Here is a 24,792-nt window from a genome sequence, read left to right as displayed (position 1 = left end):
TGAGATGATGCCGGACCTTGAGTATCTTCTGTATGTAACTGTCATATGTTTTCCCCACTTTGGCTTATGTAATTAATAATAATTTTTTCACAAATTCTCCCTTCTTCCTAAAATATATCTATTCTTGCTTGGTAATCATTTTAGAAAATGGATGAAAAGAGAAAAGAGAATACTCCTTTGTTTAAGTCATTAAATTCTTAATACCACCTTAGGTCAACAGTAGGATGGCATATGTTAAGAATTACATAATTGAAAGAAGTGGAACAAAAGCATTAAGAGAAAGGGCTCCATAATGAATCTTCTGGCAGGTTTGAGAGAAAGAAGCAGCTGGGTACTCAATGGCAGTAAAACATAGTGGAACCTACTGGTAAAATATGGTGATGAAGTGTTTTCAATATGTTCAAAAATATGGTCATTCATCAAACATATGTTTCAAAATGTTTGAAGATATTTAACAGGATGATAAAATGATCTGAAAGACTATAATTATGAGTCACCAATAATAGCTATATTTTAATTGCTATCTTTCTAGGATTTAAGAAATGCAACACGACATGAGGAACATCATTTCTTGTAAATTTTGCTGAAATGTGGGGTTTTTTTGGGGGGGGAATGACTTTAGGATTTTTTTTAAGTAAAAAACACTTTAGAAGCTTGATACCATTTTACTTAAGGCAAAGGTCTGAATATTTTAACAGTATTATGGAAAATGACCCAAACAAAGTAGGTTTACAAATGTAAATGCCAGAGCTAATGATTGTGACACAATATACTATGGAAACCGCCTGGTGTTGTAACTAAGCAACAGATTAGCAACTGAGGTTTAGAATCTAATTCTGATTTTTTTTTTCTTCTGAGTGCTAGCTTTGTTTCTCATAAGCAAGCTATATAATATCATGTTAACTTCTCCAGGTAAAGGTCAAAAATGGTGCAAATAAGCGAAAATAGCAAGTAAATTCCTGTTATATTTAATTTTGAAATTGCTTAAATTTTACATTAGAATATGTTTGACTATAGTTGCTATGTTAGAATATCCCAACACCCCACAGATGCATGATGAAATTAAATATACCACATTTTGAAAAGCTATGTTTTTTTTTTTTCTACTACCCTGTTTAACCCATCCTTGCAATGGCATCACCTAAGTGCCAGACCACATGAAGGAAGCTGCATTTTTCTGTGTTGTCTAGCTATTTGGTTCAGATATTCTCAAGTTGAAAGAAATAAAATTTCAAACTGAGAAAAAGATTTCAAACTTTTTATCTTCTCTGTTCTAATCAGAATGAAATGTTGATAAAGGAAGTGAAATCAAGATCTCAAAGAGATACTTTCACTCTTGTGTTCATTGCAGCATTATTCGCATTCGTCAAGATATGGAAACAATTTAAAAGTCCAGGGACAGATGAATGGATCTTTTTTAAATGTGGTATATACATACAATATAATTTCAACCTTACAAAAAGAAGAAAATACTGCCTTTGTGACAACATGAATGAGCCTGGAGACATTATTCTAAATGAAATAAGCCAAACACAGAAAGAAATACTGCATGATCTCACTTGTATCTAGAATATGAAATCATTAAACTCATAGAAGGAGAGAGCAGAATGAGATTGCCAGGGGTTAGGGAAGCGGATAATGAGGAAGTTATGGTCAAAGGGTACAAAGCTTTAGTCATGCAAAATAAGTTGTGGAGATCTATTATACAGCATAGTGCCTACAGCTAACAATACTGTATTGTATACTTAAATTTTTCTAACAGGGTAGATCTCATGTGCTCTTACCACATAAATAATAAGAAGAAGAAAGATTGAGAAAAAACTTCAACAGGTGATGAATATGTTTATGACCTTGTGGGTGGTGATAGTTTCATGGGTATATACTTATCCCCATACTCATCAACTTGTATACATTAAATATATATAGCTCTTTACATGTCAATATTACCTCAATAAAGGTAGGTATTTTTAATGAAATGATAATGATACCAACAAATACTTATAGCAGAGAATATGATAATGTCATTAAGATGTTAGTACGTTTCCACAGATGAACAGATCTACATTCCTATTTCTTCAACTTCCCCATTTGAAAAATGAAAAAGATAAGTAAGTTAAAAAAACAAAAACCTACCTATAAGCTTATTGTGAAGACTAACTAAGGATGTAGTTATTCAGATGCTAGCAGAAAGCCTCAAAACATTAACTATTCTACTCCACTGCCAACCCTTTATTTCTCTCTAAAAACTAAAATGCAGCATTATATTTGTCAAGCTTTCCAGATGCAACCGTGGTATTTCACAACTTCTACAAATGTCACTATCAGCTCCTGAGAATAGGAGGCACTGAACCATTTGGTGGATCCAGGCATTATTGAGTGTTTAACAATTTTAACTCAACATTAGAAACTGATTTAATATAAACTAATATAAATTAACATCAGTTCAGCATGTATCATATGCTGACATATGAAGTCAACAAGAGTGACTCCTCTGTCAGGCTGTAGATGTAAGGCAGTGCATTACTCTGAGGGATCAAAACAGTGAGGATTCAGAGAATGGTTTTGTTTTCTTTATTAAACCTTATATTTTATTCTTGATTCATTTCAATAAACAAATCTATATTGATGCCAATTGCTGAGTGTAAGCAGAAGATGCCAAGATAAATGAGATGTAGCCACTTTCATTAAGGAGCTCTCAGGGAAATGCAGAGACAGATATTTAAATGAATAAGTACAATATAATAAATTAAACGCTGTAACTGAATTTTTTTTAAGTGTAGTGGAAACAGGGAGGAAGTACATAACTAGACACAGGAAATGGAATAAAGTTCCACCAAGGAGGAGGCGTTTTAAGTCATAAAAGAGTTAGTCCTTAGAACCCAGGATGTAATGTTAGTTGAGGGAAGATAATTCTAGACTATAGGGGCAGTATATGGGAATGGCATGATACTGGGCTTTGAAACTGTTTTAATTTTTGCTTAGTCATAGGAGAAGAAACAGAAAAAGCAATAGAGTCAAGAGATGTGAACTACAAGAGCTAATCTATAAGTTCAGAGAGGGATGAACTTAAGGAAAGATGTTAGCCACACATCTGAGGCTTCCTAGAGATGCTTTGATCAAGCAAACTGCATGTACAGAAATAGCGGATGAAGAGGTAAGAAAACAGCTTAAGACAAAGGTAGAATAATTCAGACATGAATCTCAACAGAATGATTTGATGGAGAAACTTTACCCTGACTCCTAGATGCTTCTAGCTGAATGGTTTTGTAAAATACTTGGTAGATAACGAAGACTGAAGAAAGGATATTCATAGAATAAGAATCTCAAATATCAAGCAACAGAAAAGAATATAAGGAACATTAAGAAAAATGAATCTGTCAAACATGTGTATTCTAAAAGTACATAATTCCAGTGTTACCATTTCTGACAGAACCTAAATTCCTTCAGTTCACACCTTGACATTTAACGTGTTCTTAAATTTTCACCAGGACCCAAGTGATTCAGTCACTAAAGTTCTAATTCTACAGGATTTATAACCTTAATTCTTGGCTATATTCTGGAGCTGCTTTGTTTCACCTGTCTGACCTCCTGTGTCTCAGTTCAACCACATGCTAGCTGGGGGCAAATCTCAGTGCAAGCTCCTAATGTGGCTCAAGACCGGCTGCTGGAGTTCAATAAATATTGATTGATGGTAATAGAGACAGTATCATTCTTCTTAGAAATGTTGTCACTCCGCCTGCAGGAAATCACTGAGAGTTGGTGCTGACAGTTTCCATGACAGCAGAAATTAAACCCTTGCAAACCTGAAGCTCCCAAAAGTCATGGGACAGACTCATTTTGAACTTTCCATCATTCATGACTTTTTGTATTGTCTCAGCACAAAGAACAGACTAAGAATTTTCAATATATTTACACTGTGAACAGTAAAACTTTGTGGTGGCTATGCCATGGCTTTTATGGGATTATAATATGTCAAATCTAAATTATAAATTCTTGGAGTATGGAAAGTGGAGACACATAGTCCTTTGCCATGTTTTAGCCTCAGGCCACAGAAGGGAGAATTTTTCTGGATCTCCTGAGGCCACATTGGAGAAAGTATGTCTAGTCTCCCTCAGCACATTATCTGCACCTTCCCAGGGCTATGGTGGCCAATCTTATTGGTCAGAATCTGACATATTCCTCAGGCTACATCACTAGTGGTTGAGGTACCATTCTCTAAAAGGCATCTCTCATGTTCAGTTTCTTCTAGAACTTTTCATATCTATCATCCTGGATGATCTGTGATTGCATGAGTGCCATGCTTGCTACTATTATTGATGGTACTAAATCTGCTCTGCAAAGGACCAGTTCTCATCTTTTCTCTCTCATCTCTTTATACACTCCTAGGAATATAATGACAAAGACAAATCTATTCCAAGCTTTACTTCATCTTTAAACCTGAGCCAAGATATTTTTAGTCAGCTTTTGCCAGTACTTTCCATCGTTGTGTATGATACTTAAACCAGTAAAATGAGCAGTTTGTGATTCTTGTACATGTTCATTATCAGAACTCTAGAGTGAGAGGCATCAGTAAAGTATCTGGATTTTCCATTTAAAATTAAAATTATTGATCCAATAATATAGTAGCAATAATAACTAACATGCCACGTATTCCTTTCAGTATATTATACTTATCAGCTAATCCACTTATTCAAACAATTGCATGTGGTAAATTACTATTATTATCCATTCTAAATACACAGACATTGAGGCAGAAATGTATAATAACTTGCTCAAGGTTTATAATCACTAAGTGTTGGAGACAGAAGTAGAAGGTCAAGTTAGTCTCAAGAATCTTTTTCGTGTGTCTATTGTGTGTTCTTTGTGTCTACTATGATATCATTGAATGCTACCTCATGAGTAAACTAAAATGTACTGAGATGGTAAAACTTCTATTAAAAAAAAAATCAGAGTATCTACCAACAATTTTGAGCTTTTCCAGTTGCTGATATCTAGGTAAATGGATAGAACAAATAAGGGCTCTATACTGATGATTGAATACATTTAAAAAATACACACAAGAAACATAAAGAGGTTTAGAGAGAAGAAAATAAGCTCTATACTTTTCAAGTGCTATTTACCTTTAAAAAGGGATGTGCTTCATAAAGAGTTCTCTGAACCTATGAAGGTGATAAGAAATACGTTTTAAACTAGTGCCAGTTTCTTGTTTTGGCAAATTACTAAAATAACGTACCTCAGTAATAATACCCATGGTTGGCTTACTGAGAAAATTTTAATCTTAATTAAAGGTTAGTATTCCTATATTAGTATTGGAGGAAACGTAAATTCTCCCTTACTTCTGGAGAATATTAACAGATAAAATGACATTTCAAAAACCTTGAAATTCTCTTTGACCCAGGAATTCTACTTCTACATATTTACTCTAAGAAAATAGAGATATATACATTATTTAAGTACAAAAGTAACTATTGTATCAGTGATGTCTAAAATACTAAATAATTAGAAACTATATAAATCTCCAATAAGAGGAATTTGGTTAAAATATCTAAGTATTAAAAAAACGAAGTATTACATACTTTAACAGGAGACTATGCAACCATTAAACCAGAAACATAAAGAATATTAAATAGCTCTATATAAAGATAGGCAAAAAACATTATACACAAAATGATCTCAACTTTTAGAATGAAAATTTGCTTAAAAATAAGAAACATATGAAACAAAAAAATCATTAATACTCTAGGCTTTTCTTCATATGGGATATTATTATTCCTTCTTAAATGTTTACTCCAATTCTTTAAATTTGTTTCAATGTACATGTGTTTTCCTCAGAAAAAATAAAAATTTATATAATTTGGTTATGAGCTGCCTCTAAACATAACATTAGAATATATTTCAAAGCAAAAAATATGGCTATAATATTTGTTACATACTATTTGCTATTTTAGCTATTCATAAACTCTGACATAAGCCATTTGAAATGTGAATTAAAATGGTGTGTTATTATGGATATAATGCTAAAAAATAAGTCAAGAATAATAGATAAAGTAGCAAGACTGTGAGACAATAATAATCCTTAAACATTCTAAAACATAACATTCTTCAAAAGTAGAAGAATATAGTATGTATTAAAACTCAATCTTTAGGGAAAGACAAGAACGAGAGAGAAAGAGAGAGGGAGAGAAAGGTTATAGTGATACAGAAAGGGTAAAGGATTCTCATTGAATTGAATTAGTTGTTTTTTTCCCAAGATATGCATCTGTAAAATCTTGTCTATGAATAAATGCAAGGGTCATCAAAAATTAAGAAGCAAAATTTCTATTTTCAACAATCTGGAGAGCACAAATCCAGACATCCCTTTTTCCAACAAAAAACGGGGAAAAACAGTACATGTGTGCAATACTAGAGAAATATTTGTAAAAGAAAAACTCTTGCATGCATTTGTGAGCTGAATAAAACCTAAAGGAACTTAAACTAAGAACAAGTATATAATAGTGGGAACCAAGAACTAAGGGTTGTAATAGAGTCGATGTATGCTTGAAGCCATTTGTTGAACCAAATAAAGTCAAGTTTAGTTTTTCCTCATCTTGAGGGTCTTGAAAGTACAGAAGACTAAACAGACATCCTACATTTAGGAAATTTTAATAGAAACGATTCCTTTCTCCTGGCCCCTCCTCCATCTTAGATGTATGTTTGTAGGGGAGAGGGAAGAAAGCACCTCCCACCATCTAGGGGAACTCAAGTCTTGGTGTTGATTACAGGGTGAAAGAAAATCTCTGAGAATTGAAATCTTCATTAGATCTCACATGGATTTGCCACCAAACTTTAAATTTGAATTTTCTGAAGAATCTCAGATCAAAAATTAAGTTTAAAGTGGCCTCAAAATATGCAAGTAACATTGCTCTCAAGTAACATTGATCTCAAGGATTGGAGAATTTCCATGGTCCCTTTGTACCATTTGAATTTTGAAATATCTGCATTATAATTTCTTTCAAAGATTATTTACTTATCTGCGAGAGAAAGAGAACAGGAGTGGGGAGAGAGGCAAACAAAGGGAGAGGGAGAGGGACCTGCAGATTCCCTACTGAGTGGAGAGCCTAATGTGGGGCTCAATTCCAGGATGCCAAGATCATGATCTGAGCTGAAGTCAGATGCTTAACCAACTGAGCCAGTCAGATGATGCTATAATTTTTTTAATCTAAAAAAATAAAGTTATCTTAGACCGAGAATGTCTCTAGTATGTTCCTTGTTAAGGACTGCTTATGGAAATATTCCTAGAATCTATGGATTTATAAAGAATGGCTCTTTGGAAATTATCACACAAACTAGAATATAAAATGGAGATGTCCCATAAACTAAATGCTCCCTACTTCCTGAAATAATCACACAAAACCTCACTTAAAGATCTCATCTATGGGACACCTGGGTAGCTCAGTGGTTGAGCACCTGACTTCAGCTCAGGGCATGATCCTGGAGTCCCAGGATTGAGTCCTGCATCAGGCTCCCTGCATGGTGCTTGCTTCTCCTCCCTCTGCCTATGTCTCTGCCTCTCTCTTTGTGTCTCTCATGAATAAATAAATAAAATATTTTAAAAAAACTCATCTATTCTGAATCAGAATGGCTGTTTTATAATATATATAGTGATACAACTTTTTTCTGAAGTTATTCTTAATTTCTTTGGTATCTGAAAGATATCTTGGAATTAGAACTTAGAGCACCTAGGTGGCTCAGTCCATTGAGTGGCCAACACTTAGTTTTGGCTCAGGTCATGTTTTCAGGGTCCTGAGATCCAGGAGTAGGTTCCATGCTCAGTGGGGAGTTTGCTTGTGGATTCTCTCTGTGCTCTCCCCCTGTTCCTCCCTCAGCTCGCATGCACTTTCTCTCTAAAAGGATACATAAATAAATCTTTAAAAAAATGTCTCTCAAATTAGGAATAAATAACCTAAACTGATTCAGTGGCACGTCTTTATTTCTTTGTTTAAAAACTTGTTAGTTGCAAAAGAAAGCCTCCCCCCACCTCCCAAAAAAACCCAAACAACTAAGAATGGAAAGAAAACTTTCCACAAAAATTGATAATGTTTCTAGTTGCAAGAAGGATGCTGATACTTTTGCTCCAACTTTAAAAGAAAATCACATAGAGGATACCTTATAATAATGAAATTTAATTTCAAGCTATTTTAATGGCTTTACACACACGCACACACACACAAATAACTGATTCACAGAAAGTGTCAGAATATATATAAGACAGAAGACAGTATTTAAGACTATAAATTCTGAGTGAGGGTTCTTAGGTCACTGGACACAGAAGAAATCAGGATATATGAAGCAAAGTGTCTAAAAAGAAAAAGAGAACATTCCTATGGGATGTCCTAGATAGAAGCCTAAAATCCTTGCTAATGTAAAGAGCAATAATAGACTGGGACTCTGTGTCCAGTCTTCTGTCACTCTGTAAATTATATTTATTACCAGAATCCCTGAGTAAAAAGCTTCTTAAACATTTTTAATGACTATTTTGTTTGTCCTTGCTTTGGGTAATAGAGATCAAGTTGATATCTGAAATTTCTAGGAAAATATCACCCACACTACCCCAATACATACACATATGTGAGGTTATCAGAAGACTCAGAAACACTTTTCTGGAAAAAAAAAAAAGGAAACACTTTTCTGGTGGACACTATGTCAGGAGGGGTTGCACCCATATATGACTCTCAGCTATAGGAATAGCTCCTTCCCCAGAAGATGGCCAGAGGCATACGGTGTAAAGAGGAACAGGGAAAACAGACCTACTTACGTAACACACAGACACATATTAACTGATATATTATCTTCTTCCAGTTGTATGGTTCAATTACCATATTTCTCAAAGCATAACTAGAAAACAAGTGTAGGGAGAAATAGAAAACTAATATTAATAGGATGCATATTGCTCACTGAATACTATACATATATATCTATTACATTATCACACTCAATAACACAACTGTGTCAGATTTGTACTCTTATCCACATTTTGCACGTAAGGCAAAGTGAAATAGAATGAATTGTCTAAGACTTTTTAAGCTATATATAGAAATGTAGGTGTTGACTCTACGTGAAATACACTATACCAAAGGATAACACCTATCACTCACTGAGAGTGTATCATGTTTCAAGCTTATGGTAAATAAATTACATTTTATCCTTATAAAATTATTATTTTATAAGTGTTATTATTTCCCAATTCACAGAGTTGAAAAACAGTTTAATAGATAAAATAACAACCAAGGGCACATAGTTTTGATGGCTAGAGTCAAAATAGAAATCCATAACTGTGTAACTCCAAACTCTACTTACCACTGCTCTCTTTTGTATTTACAATTCTCTCTCCTTCCTCTGTATTTACAATTCTTACATGGAAAATTTCACTCACACTGGGACTTGCCAGATTATTAGTTTTGACACTTTGAGTTTTAGGCTAACTAAGCAGAATTAGTTTACAACCTCGGTGACATCTTATTGCCCTCAGGATTTCAATACCACGATGGAGTTTATGATAACCTGTCTGGTAATGACTCTGGGGACCAACCTATAGTTAAAAACTTTAGGGTTTATTGTCTTGTTACAATAAAGGAAGACACTATAAAAAACTTGAAATGCCTCTCCCCAAACAAAGAAATAGGTTATTATAGAAATTGGGGATGGCTTGAAGTGAGTAGTTCAAATAATTGTATTAAGTAGTGATGGCTCAGAGAAAAGCTGGTCTATGTATAAAATGGTTAGTATTAGTCTTGGGCTGCAAAGTAGATTTAGAGTTACATCTTCTTGGAAAATACAATGTGAAGGTAAATATGGAATGTTGTATCTGGAAATTCGTTATGTGGAACTCAACAAGACTGCATGTATGCATCAGAGACTCAGATCACTCAAGCATGAGTAGGCTGTTCTGTTTTTAGTGAAATGATATAAAACTGCCATGTACTACATGTCTATAGTTCTAGGAGTTGCAGAAATAAGTTCTGTCCTTTTGTTAATGAACAAATGTGGTTTTCATAGGTTTACAGGGTAGAGTATGCAATTCTTATAGGTTTACTGGGTAGAGTATCCAACTTTTCAAACCTACTTCAAAAAAATAAATAGTTATCAAGACTTAAAATGTCATCTTTCTTCTCCAAACTGCATCAGTTCCCAACACCTCCTTAGTTTAGCACCATTTCCATGTCCCCAGAGTCTGAAATCCCATGACAAGCAAGGAGGCACTCTGCAGGCATGATCAGGAGAGGAGGAGAGGGCAGGAGAATGAGTCACTGCAGGATAATGTCACAGAGGAAGGTGGAGGCTCTCTGGCAGGTGAGTGGGAAACAATGGGCTTGTGTTCCCTGGGAGGTATAGTCATCTGGCAGTACAAAGGAAAGAATGCGAAAAACATGACCATCTTGCCTTTTCTATGAGTCAGTGGGAAGAGGAGGAGCGGTCGTTCTCTGGAAAGTTCTACAAGGGATGTTTTGTTGTCAAGGAATTGTTATCTTCATAAGAGGAGGCAAAAAGCTCTGAAAAGGAATGTAAAAGTTTCCCTCAGAAGCACAGTGGAAAAGACTGGCAGGGGAAATGACAGGAGACTAGTAGTCTTTGGAAAGTAGAATAATAGTAACCATGATTTTTCAGCTGCACAGGGGTTAAGAAGTAAGATGTTGGAGATATAACCAAAGGAATTGATTGAGGGTAAGAGAAAAGAATGCTAAGGTAAATAAATGTTGTATATCAATACGAGGCTTTTTTAAAGTACAACAAAATGTAGTTATTGGGAATGTCTGAACTTATGGAATTTATAGAATTTATCATTCCCAAGTAACAAACTCGAATTATACCCTAGATGCAGCAGAAACTATTAGATGGCAGTTAACACATGCTTTCCACTCACCCTTTCTCTCCTATAATAGAAGCTCCAGTTCCAGCTGGGAACATGACTGTGTAGATAAATACCACATTGCCAGTCTCCCTTGCTCTGGATGTGTCTCTGTGATTAATCTATGACCAGGAATACATAAGAAGAAGTGAAGTTAAAGCTTTCAGGAAATGCCCTATATTGTTCTTATTTTTCAATTTTTTGGCCTATGATGGCTAGAACTTGACCAACATCCTGGATCACAACATAAAAGTCACATGCTGAGGAAGACTGACCAACAACTTACAAGGCTCCCTGATGATCTTGTGAAGCCATGATACCGTAGCTGAACTGCCAACCTCCAGTCAACTTCTTCATGAATGAGAGCAACCGATTTGTTTAATCCACTGTTATTTGTGATTTTGTCACTCATAGTCACACACAAACACAGATGAAACATAGGTCCTTTGCTTTAATAACAAAGCCCCTGTAGTGGAGATTGACTTTACTACATTGTGCCTCCCACTAATGCAAAGTAGGGTGGTACAAAACTGTGCATTGGTTTAGAGACAAGTTAAGATTAACATATAATAAAAATAATATTGTTAGAAAAAAACATGGCACCATATTTGAACCACATGAAAATTGAAAATAACACTCATGAGGGTAATTTTAAAAACTGGAAGCAATACTATATCATGGTCAAGAGTATGTATTCTAGAGGGGCGCCTGGGTGGGGCAGTTGGTTAAATGTTTGATTCTTAGTTTCAGCTGAGGTTGTGATCTCAGGATTGTGGTATCAGGGTAGTGAGATCAAGCCTCGCATTTGGCTCCACACTCAGCATTGAGTCTGCTTAAGTTTTTCTCTCCTTCACCCTCTGCCCCTCCCAAATATATAAATCTTTTTTTGTTGTTGTTTTTAAAAGAGTACATATTCTGGAAATCAAATATTTTCTCTGCCACCTACTGTGTAAATTTGGTCAAATTATTTTGCTTCTCTTTGCTTCAATCTCCACATCTGTAAAAGGAGAATAATTACGGAATCTATTCTCTAGGATTGTGAGGAGCAAATGAGTTAATATATGTGAAAAAAAGCCTAGCACAATCCCTGGCAAACAGCAAGTGCTATTAACCAACTTATCTAATAAACATTTAATTTCCAAAAATAGCTTAATTTAAGGTTAAACAACAGAATGAACTCTTAGACTATGAAAACAAAGTTAATAGGACATGGCTTTTGATGTTACTCCATATGGTACTGGAAAGAGAATTTATCACCCATAAGTTACCTTTCCCATGGATCATTTCAAATGTGTAGGCAGAACTGACATAATTCAGTTTTAGGGTCCGCAAATGTCACTACTACTGTCAATGAAATGGAAAACTCTAAAATATATTTAAAGAAATAACCTGAAGTATCTTTTTCCATTAAATTGGTTGCTCCTTAATGTTAACTGCTCTAGTTAATAATGAATAACTTTAGTAATTACCTGATATATTTTCCTATCTGTTTTATTGATATACAACTAGGTCATAAAAATAAGTCTGGAAGTAAAAGACTAAATATTTTTAAAAAGTTCTTCACACATTATTTTTAAATTTCCTGCAAGAGGAAAAATTATAATTTTCTGAAGAACTTTCCAGATAATGTTAAAGATATGGAAACTTTTTAGCAGTTCTTTTAACCTATAGACTTTGGTATAAACCAACCAGGGATATGAGAATATCTTTTTAGTAACGTGAATAGGTTATAACTTTGTGACTGGCAGTACCACAGTCAAGGATACTCCTTTCCCTTCATGTTCCCTTATTGTCAGGTTTTATTTTTTGTTGTTGTTGATATGTTACCTCAGTCTTTAAATGGCTTCTCTCCACATTGAGTGAAAATATGCTGGCCAATTGGAGTCTTTGTCACCAGTCAGTATACTGAAGATACATTTATAAATAGGAAGCTTGAAATGTCTAGCTGGGAAAATACAAAAGCTCAAGGAGGAATCATGCAGGATGAGCAGCTGGCCTTTCTCCTTCCTGTAGAATTGCAGTTTATAAACTTCCTCTCTCCGTGAGGCTTCTGCACCACACTGGGAAACTTCCAAATATAACTCCATTACAGAACCATCTAAAGAAGCTAAGAAACATCCATGCTGATCCACAGTATAAAATGTATGATGTTCAATATTTGTCAAAACATTTCACCTTTGCAGCTGCTGAACCTATAATGACAAGGACTAAGAACTGGTTGACAACAAGAACGCAATTAGTAACTATTGCAGAAAGTTGAAGGGAAGTTTGAGATGAATCTTTACAGTGGAAGATGTATTTCTAAAAAACAAAACAAAACAGTGCCTTTTGGATACTTAAAATATATTACAATAGTTTCTCAGTATTAAATGCTTTAAGTATTCTAAAGTTTTGATTTTTTTTCCTTCAGTCCACAGATCTTGACAGTAACATTTATTAAGTTCCTCGTGTACCTGGAACTTTACTGAGTATCTTGTACTCTATTTTTGCTCAGAGATATATATATTCTATATATTCTAATAGAGAATATTAGAGATATATTCTAACATTTCTAATATAGAATATTAGAGATATAATCTAATACCTTTAATAGAGGTATGTTCTATATATTCAAATAAAATATGTTCTATATTTTCTACCAGAGATATATTCTGTAAGTTCTGCCCATTCCAAGCCCATAAAAACAGACTTGTAGATGCTGAATCACACCATAGCTTCCAGTCTGGGCAGGCAAGACTATTGGAAAGATTTAATATTATGCCATTCAAGCTTCACAATAAGTATGGGAGCAATTAACTGAAGGAATCCTTTAAAAAATCAAATGGGGTAACTCAGTTAGAAGCATGATCAAGACACACCTGAACTTTTTTTCTCCATTTGCCTTAGAAATTTTATTGAGTGAGATTTTGTTTTTAAATTCTGCTCCCATCTGTTCTAGTCAGAGTTCTGTTTAAGTTACTTAACTAAAGAATACCAGAAATCCGTCAGACTCAATGCAAAGGCTGAAGAAGCAATTCTGAAAATGGACCAAAAGCAGTGGAAGTCAAGTAACTGAAACTTCAGCTGAAAGCATGCCATCAGATGAATCTAGTGAAAATGCCTCTACCATTACAATTGGAACAGCTGTCACTAATGACACTGGGTACCACCACTGCTACCAGGGTGACCACCAATGTGTGTGTAAGACATGAAGCTCACCACTGCCAACATTTCCATTATACTTCCTATGCCACCATCAGTGAAACACTGATGTTAGTATATATCAAGTGGTACTGTTAGTATTCCTTCCTCTATACACAACATGTTACACCAACTCAGACAGAATTCTGAGCTCTTTTTTTTTTGTTCCTCTGGACAGCAAGATTATAGGTATGTGGATGTGACTGGCTTAAATTAATAACTCAAGTGTTACCTGAAAGAAAATTTGGAGAGGAAAAATACACTTCCTGTTCATCCCAGCTAGCTTGGAATTTTCATAAATGCCAATTGCAACTACTAAAAAAAATGTTTCTAAATAAAGATAATTCCTATACTAAGAAATGAGATTAAAAGGAATCATACAGGGATCCCTGGGTGGCGCAGCGGTTTGGCGCCTGCCTTTGGCCCAGGGCGCGATCCTGGAAACCCGGGATCGAATCCCGCGTCGGGCTCCCTGCATGGAGCCTGCTTCTCCCTCTGCCTGTGTCTCTGCCTCTCTCTCTCTCTGTGACTATCATAAATAAATAAAAATTAAAAAAAATAAATAAAAGGAATCATACAGTACTCAATATGAGAAAGCAAAAGAAAGAGAGAGAGAGAGAGAGACCAAGAATTGTGTCTTGAATTGGGAATCTCAATATTAAGATGCTGATCCTTCTCAAGTTGTTCTATAGATTCAACACAATCCCAATCAAAATCCTAGCAGCCAATTTTGTGGATATCGATGAACTGGTTCTACACTTTATATGTAAAAGCAAAATACCTAGAATAGCTATCAAAACACTGAAAAAGAAGAGCAAAGTTGTAGGACTCACACTGTCCTATTTCAGATTTTACTATAAAGCTACAGTAATCAAGTCAGTATGGTACTGGCTAAAGAAAAGATATATAGACCAATGGAACAAAATTGAGAGGCCAGAAATAGAATCAACTGACCTTTGAAAAAGGAGCAAAGGAGATTCAAGGGACCAAGTATTATCAGCAAATGGTTGCTGGAACAATTGGATTTCCATATGCAAAAATTGAATCTAGATTGAGGCTTTACAGCTTTTACAAAAACCAAGTCAAGATACATCACAGAATTTAATGTAAAATGCAAAAATAATAAAACATCTAGAGGAAAGTTTTCCAGGGGCTCAGCATTAGGGTGAGAGTTATTTGTATAAAGCACAGCAAATTTTTAAAAACATTGAAACCACTCTGCAGAAAAATATAATGGTAGATATATGAAACTGCATTTGTCAAAATCCATGGAACTCTACACTACATATAATGAACCTTAGTGAATGCAAATTTTAAAAGTAATTTAGGAGTCTGAGGAATCTCACAATAGAATGTAGAATGTGATGAAATAATTTAACTGTTTTATAAATGTATAAAACAACCTGACTGATAGGTTTGAGGGAGAAAGTGCTGACCTAACATAACTTTGGGATTCAGCTCAATCTGTAAGTATAAAGCCAAAAGAATTTGTACCCTACTTGATAAAATGTTTCCCATGGGAATATAGATTAACAATTCTGATATGGTTTTACAGGTATACTGGAATTGAATAATTTAGTAAGTTGATGGCAGATGATGGTAGCCAAGTTTCTTGCTTTTTTGAGTTGGAACTTAGAAGTAAGCAATGGGGGAAGGCTTGAATGACAGTCTAGAATAATCTACGTAGTAATGGATTACAGTTGTACATGTTAGCATGAACTCATATTAGGTTAATATACACACAGATGGCTATATATAGTAATATTTTACAGATTTGTGCAAACACATAGGCTAGTATATATATTTTCCCTTGCTCTAATCTGTGGAGGGGTTAGAAGCAATAATATCCCAGTAACACTGAGAATATCCAATGCCCGGATCTTGGTTTCTAATTCCATTTCCCAATAAAAGGAACCAGAGGTTCTTGGAGAAATGGCTGAATCTAGGATCAGGGCAAGAAATATAAATGACAAGCCTAAAGCATCTTGTAGTACCAAAGATGTAGGAAAATGCTTTAAATTATTCACAAAATGGAATATATCAAAGGGTCCCAGATGTCAACTAAAAGGCCTCTGAATGGCCAACATCGGAAAAATTTCAGCAACAAAATAAAGTATTATTGGATTATGACCCAAAGTATAAAATAAAATATTCATGAGTCCATAGTGTTTTAAATAAATGATAGAATAAATAAATAAATGGAGGGAAAGAAACAAATCTCCAGTGCAGAAGAATTTCAAATAATGTATGCTGATACTTTGCCCTCAAGTATACATTCTCCTTTCTTAAGTGTAGGGGGCACATAGCAATCTCCTTCCAGGAGTACAGAATGGAAAGGGGGAGAGTAAAAAATAACTTTATTTTTTTTTTAAGATTTTATTTATTTATTCATGAAAGACAGAGAGAGAGAGAGAGAGAGGCAGAGACATAGGTAGAGGGAGAAGCAGGCTCCATGCAGAGAACCCCATGTGGGACTCCATCCCAGGACTCCAGGGTCACACTCTGAGCCAAAGGCAGACACTTAACTGCTGAGTCACCCAAGCGTCCCTCAAAAATAACTTTAAAGTGAGGAAATTAGACAAACACTATCAGTCTGGTGATCAAAATTAACTTCAATAGCAAAGTCATGTTGTTAAGTATGTACACTTGATATGATGAGATGAAAAGGGGACTTCAACTCTGTGGTCTTCCTCACAAACACGAATGACTCTATTATAATCATACAAAAAACATTAGACAAGTTCCAAATTAAGGACAGCCTAAAGAAAATCTGACCAGTACTCTTCAAAACTTTCAAGATCATCTAAAACTGGGCAACTGTCACATTGAAAAGAAAACTAGGTAGACACGACAACTAAATATAATGAGGCGTCCTGGAAAGGACATTATGTAAAAACTGAGGAAATCTGCATGAAGTTTGGACTTTAGTTAATAATAATATATTGAGGGTAGCCTGGGTGGCTCAGCGGTTTAGCACCACCTCCAGCCCAGAGCCTGATCCTGAAGACCCAGGATCCAGTCCCACATGGGGCTCCCTGCGTGGAGTCTGCTTCTCTCTCTGCCTATGTCTCTGCCTCTCTGTCTCTCTGTTTCTCATGAATAAATAAATAAAATCTTTAAAAAATAATATATTGATATATTGGTTTAATAATTATACTAAATTTACCACACTCATGCAAAATGTTAATAACTGAATATGAGATATATGAGAATTACCTAGAATCTGTGAGTTATCTTGTAATTTTTCTCTAAATATAAAAATGTGTTAAAATACACCCTGAGATTTGGAGTAGTTAATATGTTGTCAATAATCTTCCTACTTTAGAGAGCTAAATACTGAAAGCAATAAGACAGAACAAATTCATAATACCAAATATAGCTACAATAAATAATGATGAAGAAAACAGCCAGTAAAAAAAAATAAAATAAATAAAAAATAAAAAAGAAATAAAAAAGAAAACAGCCAGTAGCAGGAGCAGAGGTAAAAGATGAACTGAAAGAGTTCAGAGCATACAATGAAAGACCAGAGATGACTTTAGTCAATCCAGCTGCCACATTGCCATGCAACATATAAATCACGTAGCAAAAGAGATTCCCCAAACATGAAAAGGATGAAAATGAAGTTCTAAAATTTCTGCAAAGATAAAGTTCCCAGGTTACCTGTGTTTAAGTTTTAACCATGCTTCTCTCAATTTATAGAACTAACAGATTGGCAGGAATTCAGATAGACCTAAGGTTAAATTCCGAATTTACCACTTAGGAGTTATGTGACTTTTACACAGTTACACAAAATCCATTTTCAGTTTCTTAATCTACAATTGAATACAATTCCTTTTTTGGAGAATTCTTATTTAAAGATTAAAAGAGTAAATGAAAGTTAAGTGCCTGACATAAGTCCTGTAAAATAGCAACTCTTTCATTTCATAGTTATGAGGCAAAAATTATCCTAAAATACATTCTTATCTGTTCCAGAAACAAAGAATGAAGCTCATCTAAAAGAAGCTAAAGCCAACTTGAAAGAGCTCCCAGTGGCAAAAGCTAGAACAATTTCAGCAACACATTATTTTAATGTATTGGCTCTCCATCCCAAATTATAAATATATGTTAGTTGACATTGATATTAACAAAAGATGATTAAATAAAATTATTATTATTATTTTAAATCACAGTGGTTTTTTAAATATTTTATTTATTCATGAGAGACAGAGAAAGAGAGAGGCAGAGACACAGGCAGAGGAAGAAGCAGGCTCCATGCAGAGAGCCCGATGTGGGACTTGATCCTGGTACCCCAGGATCACACCCTGAGCCGAAGGCAGACGCTCAACTGCTGAGCCACCCAGGCATCCCTAAATAAAAGTATTAAAAAAATAAAAATAAAAAAATAAAAGTATTAAATAAATGAATGGGAGAGAAGAGATAGTCATCATTATAGAAAATTTTCAAATATTATGTAGATACTACCCCCCTTCAGGAGGTGATGCGTAAGTCTTTTCTCCTGAACTGTGGCCTAGACCTAGTGACTCATTTCCAAAGGAAAAGTATGATTTCAACTATATGGCATTATGGAAAAGGCAAAATAATGGAGACAGTAAAAAGAGTAGTGGTTGCCAGGGGCTGGGATTGCGAGTGTAAGCGGGAGAAAGCAGGGATCAATAGGCAGAGCAGAGGAATTTTAACTCAGCGAAAATATTCTATGATAACATAATGGTACATACATGTCATTATACATTTGTGCAAACCCATAGAACATACACCACCAAAAGTGAACCCTAATATAAAGTATGGACTCTAGATGATAACCCTGAACCAATAAAAGTTCATCGATGGTAACAAATGTACCACACTGGTGTGGCATGTTGATAATAGAGGAGGCTGTTCATGTGTGGGAGTTTATGGGAAAATCTCTGTACCTTCTGCTCAATACTGCTGTTGGTCATCCAACTTACGGAACACATATTTCTTATAAATCATAGTATCACAGTGGCTATCTGCTGTTTCACTTTCTCGGTGTGACTTCACTTTTTCTCTGATAACAAAAGATTTTTTTGTAACCTGGAAATGCTCTTCTCCCATTTTGGGAGACTGTCAATTATATGCTGGCTTTTCATGCCTTATAAAACCAATGAGGCAGGTTCATGTGATATCCCACACGATATCCAGCGGTGGTCAATACCCCAGAGCAAAAGTCCTGTTTTCAGGCACAATATAGAATCTGGAAAGAATCTCTTTCTGAGATCATGGGTTGCCAGGAATCATTAGCCAGGCAGTAGTTATACACTCATAATTTATCTCATAATCACAATGACAAGTGAGTTCCTGTTCACAGATGAGAAGACTGAAACTCAAAGAGATTAACCCCATCTTCAAAGTCAATCAGGAATTAAGCAGAATTTTGGGAACTCTCAAAAGGTATCATTAACTTTATTATTAAGAAAATGACAAAAAATTCTTTATTTTCATTTCTTTGACCTACTGTTAACTTTTGAGGAACTTACACTACACAATAAATTATCATAGAAAGGATAGAGAGGTAACTATTCCTCCAAAGTCAGTTAATCTTGCTTAGACTCACTTCTATAACTAGAAAAAAACTAGTGAGAACATGAAATAATACCCAATTATCATATATAATCTTGAGTAAGCTCAAGGATGTGTATGCCTTAGATTTAAATAGTGCTTCTCGGGATTCATGGGTGGCGCAGCGGTTTAGCGGCTGCCTTTGGCCCAGGGCGCGATCCTGGAGACCCGGAATCGAATCCCACGTCGGGCTCCCGGTGTATGGAGCCTGCTTCTCCCTCTGCCTGTGTCTCTGCCTCTCTCTCTCTCTCTGTGACTATCATAAATAAATAAAAATAATTTAAAAAAAATAAATAGTGCTTCTCTATTAACCACATTGTCTCACACTTTCCAAAAGAAAACAGATGTCTTCATTTCAAGCCTGTCAGAGATCTTGCTTGCACAGTGTTGTTACTACTGCCGGGCACTCTGTCACAGCAAATGTCAGCAGCTGAGTAGTTACCTAAGTAATATCTGCCCTTGAATGTGAGCAAGAGTATTGGAAAATCCCTCAACTGCTTTTGCCTTGACTGACTCTGCCAATTTATTCTGTGTTCACTATCCAGGTAGGGATGATATATGAAAATGTATCCTCTGACCATACCTTACGCAGTCCATGTCAATGGTATGCCAGCCCCCAAATAAGCTGAGTTCAGATCTGAATTCAGAGAATTCAGATTCTTTGCCCAGGCCAACAATATTAGCCATGAAAACAAAGCTGTCTTCAGCAGCCCACCTGGTATTAAAATGTATGTGACAGACTCTTACTGATTTAGCACCTGTCAATGAATCATTTGGCAGGGAATTTTCTCCAATGTTATAATTTAATTTTCACATACGCCCACAACACCTAGGCTAAAAGCAAAACAAAGATCTGTATTAAGAACTGATATGTTCCAGAAATATTCATTAAAATGACCCCCCAAAGGCAAAGTTTGGGAAACTTTATTGCTGTCTTTCCATATTGCAGGGATCATCATGTGAGCTAAGTACTAACTTTATTCAGTGTGACCTGCGACTAAAAAAGCTAGACATTTAACAGAGGGAGATTTTTATTCAATGTGAATAAAAAACTTTCCTACATTTGGAAATTTCCCAACATTGAATGGGCTGGTTTATAACACAGTGCGTTCTTTTTCATTGCACCCCCAGGAGTGTTCAGAGATTGAGCAATCACCTGCTAGGTCATCACAGAAGAGTTTATTACTTGAGAAGCAGGAGGAAAAGATGAGCTCTAAGGTCTAATATGTTGTGAGAGCCTGTAAATTTTCATAGTCCTACAGACATTGCATATTTTTTCCTTCAACTTATTTTGTATATTAGCAAAAAAAAAAAAAAAAGATGTATTAGGATATATGTCATATATCTCTAAGAAATAGTTGTGGTACACAAAGAGTTTTACCCTGGGCTCATAAGGCTTGGATTTGATTCCCTGCTCTGACCTTGGGTCAATTTACTGCCTCTGAATAGTTTCTTATTTGAAAATGAGGAAATTGATAGGGGATTAACGCTGCATCTTTAAATGACTCCCCATGACATGGTTTTCAGACACACTTCTCTGGCACCCATAAAGGAACATAATACACCAGCTGTAGTCTGACTAATATAATGGGGCAGGGGGTAATTTCTCACAAATTGTTCTAGATGCTATATTTCTGTTTATATAGGCTAAAATTAAGTTCACTGTTTTTCTATATGTCAATCTTGCTACACTGTTGACTTGTTTATAAGTCTGGACTCAATTAAAACCCCTGATCTCATATAAATAGCTAATAACTCAGAGCAGTGCATGACAGTTAATATTTAAATTAAGACATGGGAGTTAACAATTATCCTGTTTAAATTATCTATTGTTAGTTTTAGTACTAGCTGAGCATTTTTTAAAGATTATGATTCTTTAAAATCATAATCCTTAATAATAACTAAGGGATACATTTTAATGAGTCTACAATTTCTCAGGCTTTATAAGTCTTATCTAATAAGTGCTCATGAAAGCCCTACAAATTAGGTATTATTCCTTTTTAACATAGGAGGAAAGCTAGAGTCAGTTAGATTAAGGTCCCACAAAGCAAGTATATGTTGTAATGGGATTTAAATCTAGGTGTATGTCTGATTCTAAAATCTTAGTTCTTTTCAGTATTGTACAGTCTTTTATAGCTTTATGTCACTCCACAATTTAACATATTTGTCTTCTATGACTTTATTCATTAATGATAAAATATGAAACAAAAAAATCAGAATAAAATGCAAGTAAAAACCCTCTATAAGGCTGAAAAAAATGCAGAAACTAAAATCTTCACAAGATGGACAATTGAATCAGCTATGAATCCACTTAGCATTATTATTTTGTTCAACTTTCTCAGTCTAACTTGTAAAGATATAATAGTATAAGGCCAAATGCCTTATAGAATCTCAATTTATTTTTACTTATTTTGTAGCTCTGTGAAACTATTAATCTTATTTATAAAGTAAAAGTCATTATTCATTATTCTGATTTATTTTAATAGTCATGTTGTATTTTTTAATTTTTTAAATTAAATTTTTTTTTCAGATTTTATTTATTCATGAGACACAGAGGAGACAAAGAGAAGGGGGGGGGGGCAGAGACACCAGCAGAGGGAGAAGCAGGCTTCCTGTGGGAAGCCTGATATGGGACTTGATCCTGAGACCCTGGGATCATGACCTGAGCTGAAGGCAGATGCTCAACCAATGAGCCACCCAGGAGTCCCTATTTTTTAGTTTTATTATTATTATTTTTTATTTATTTGAGAGAGAAAGAGAGAGAGAGAGACAGTCAGACAAACTCCCCACTGAGCAGGTCTCCAATATGGGGCTCAACCCCAGGATTCTCAGTTCATAACTTGAGCTGAAGGCAGATTCTTAAGTGACTGATCCACCCAGGTGCCCTAGTCATGTTATATTTTACTTATTATTATTTCTAAATAATATTTACATGTATTTAAATATTGTATTTAATAACATGTATTTAATACCTGCTCTAAAACTTTGCTATATTCAATATTAAAGACGTTGATTTATATTTCCATCATTCAGTTCATTTGCTTATATTTGTTTGTTCATTCTTTCTTCCTTCCATACATAAAAAGCACTTTAAATACTTACTGTATTCTGGTAAATATGGCTGGCACTTAAAAAAAATCAGGGCTTAAGAGATTAGTGTAAGAGATACATGTTACCCAGTAAGCATAGCAGTTCAGCATACATCGTAAAAAAATATGTACAATATATTATGAGAATTTAAAGAAGAGATGCATAATCTAGTATGGAGGTCATGAGGTTTATATTTGAGTAACGACTTTGAATTTAAGGAGATACTTTCTAGGTAGACACAGGGGTAGGACAACTCAGCAGCAACAAGAGAAGTAAAATTACAGAAGTGAGGCTCAGTGAGTCATCACCTAAAGATAAGATGTGATAGCCACTGGTACATTTTGAAGCATCTTGCAATCTATATTAAATACCTGGTATTTTGGGGGCACCTGGGTGGTTCAGTTTGTTAAGTTTTCAACTTACTTTCAGCTCAAGTCATGATCCCAGGTTACTGGGACAGGGCTGAGTGGTGCTCTGAGCTCTGCTGGGAGTCTGCTTGGAATTCTCTTCCTCTCCCTCTGCCCCTCTCCAACATGCAAGCACATTCTCTTTCTCTCTCAAATGAATAAATAAATATTTATATATATATATGTAATATATATATATATATTACATATATATATATATAGTACTTTGTTATGGATCACAGGAAGCCATTGAAAATTTTTAATGAAATCATATTTATCTTCTTGAAAGATAACTCTGTCAGCCATTTGGAGAATACATTTGAGGGAGATGAAACTAGAGTTAAGACAACCAATTAGAAGGATACTGGATTAGATCAGATAAGAAATAATAAAAATTTAGTCAATGAAATTGGCCAAGAGGGATTTGTGAACTGTAGCGTGCCATGGGTGTCATGCTTAACAGGAGTTATACATTCACTTACTAGACACATAATCTTGGATAAACTAATGCTTTTCTGTCTCATTGTGCTCATCAGAAAATGGAGCTAAAAGTGATAATGTATATTAATAATTTAGAATAGTCTTCAAGAGATCTGAGTCATTAATATTAGTAATATTATTTTTAAGAAGAAGGATCAGTTTTGAGTCTCAGATGCAAGAAAATGAATTCACAGAGTGGATTTGAAAAGTTTACAGAATCTTCACTGGAGTGCCCTGGAAGGCTGGATACATTTAAGTCTCAAGAAGGTGCAGAGTTCTATATCTGTGATTCTCAATGCCATCAGGGTAGAAGAGATAATCCAATAAAGATTAAGAGGAGAATAAAGTTAAGATTGGCCCTTGGAGGAACACTTGCAGATGCAAGAAAAATCTGCTCAGGAGACTTACACAGAGAAGTGGGAGAAGAAACTGGGACAAACACTCTGTAGATTCAAGGGAGTAGAAAGGTTGTAGCATAGGGGTTAAATGTAGCTCAGTGGGTTAAATGTCTGCCTTCAGCTCAGGTCATGATCCCAGGTTCCTGGGATCAAGCCCCACATTGGGCTCCTTGCTTAGGGCAAGGCTGCTTCTCCCTATCCCTCTGCCTGCCACTCCTCCTGCTTGTGTTCTCTCTGTCAAATAAATAAATAAAATCTTAAAAAAAAAGAAAGAAAAAGAAGATTGTAGCATAAAGAATTGCTCAATAAGATCAAAGGGAAGAAAGGCAATAGATGAAATGAACACTGACAGGGATGGTGTGGGTAGACTGGTGTTAGCAGACTGCAGAATATATTGGGTTAAATAATCAATGGGCTGAAGGAACTGAAGAAAGTAGACATTGGTGATGCTTTTAGGAAGCATGGCCATGAAATCAGTGATGGCCAGCAGAAGAGTACTCTTTTTTTTAAGTAGGCTCCACACCCAGAATGGAGCCCAAGGTGGGGCTTGAACAAATGACTCTGGGATCAAGACCCAAGCTGAGATCAAGAGTCAGATACTTAAACGACTCAGTACTCAGGTGCCCCAGGATAATTCTCTTAAAATATAAAAATGAAAGAAGACAGTGTAGAAGAGGTTAATGGCTTAGGAAAGAGATCATTTTAAGTTGTATAGGAACTTACAGGGGTGAGGATATAAGACACGAGAAGAAGAAAAGCCAGCGTATCCATTGAA

General features: G+C 35.2%; 1 long non-coding RNA gene across 1 annotated transcript; it reads left to right on the top strand.

Annotated features, from left to right (window-relative positions):
- The first annotated feature begins 816 nt into the window (after positions 1-816).
- Positions 817-18,189, top strand: LOC140634646 (uncharacterized). Its single transcript, XR_012032050.1, has 4 exons — positions 817-912; positions 1,763-1,830; positions 2,983-3,154; positions 18,038-18,189. It is a non-coding gene; the product is annotated as an uncharacterized lncRNA (long non-coding RNA).
- Positions 18,190-24,792: the final 6,603 nt, after the last annotated feature.

Source organism: Canis lupus, chromosome 6 (genome assembly GCF_048164855.1).
Source record: "Canis lupus baileyi chromosome 6, mCanLup2.hap1, whole genome shotgun sequence".
NCBI lineage: Eukaryota > Metazoa > Chordata > Mammalia > Carnivora > Canidae > Canis > Canis lupus.
This window is presented reverse-complemented; position numbering and strand designations above follow the sequence as displayed.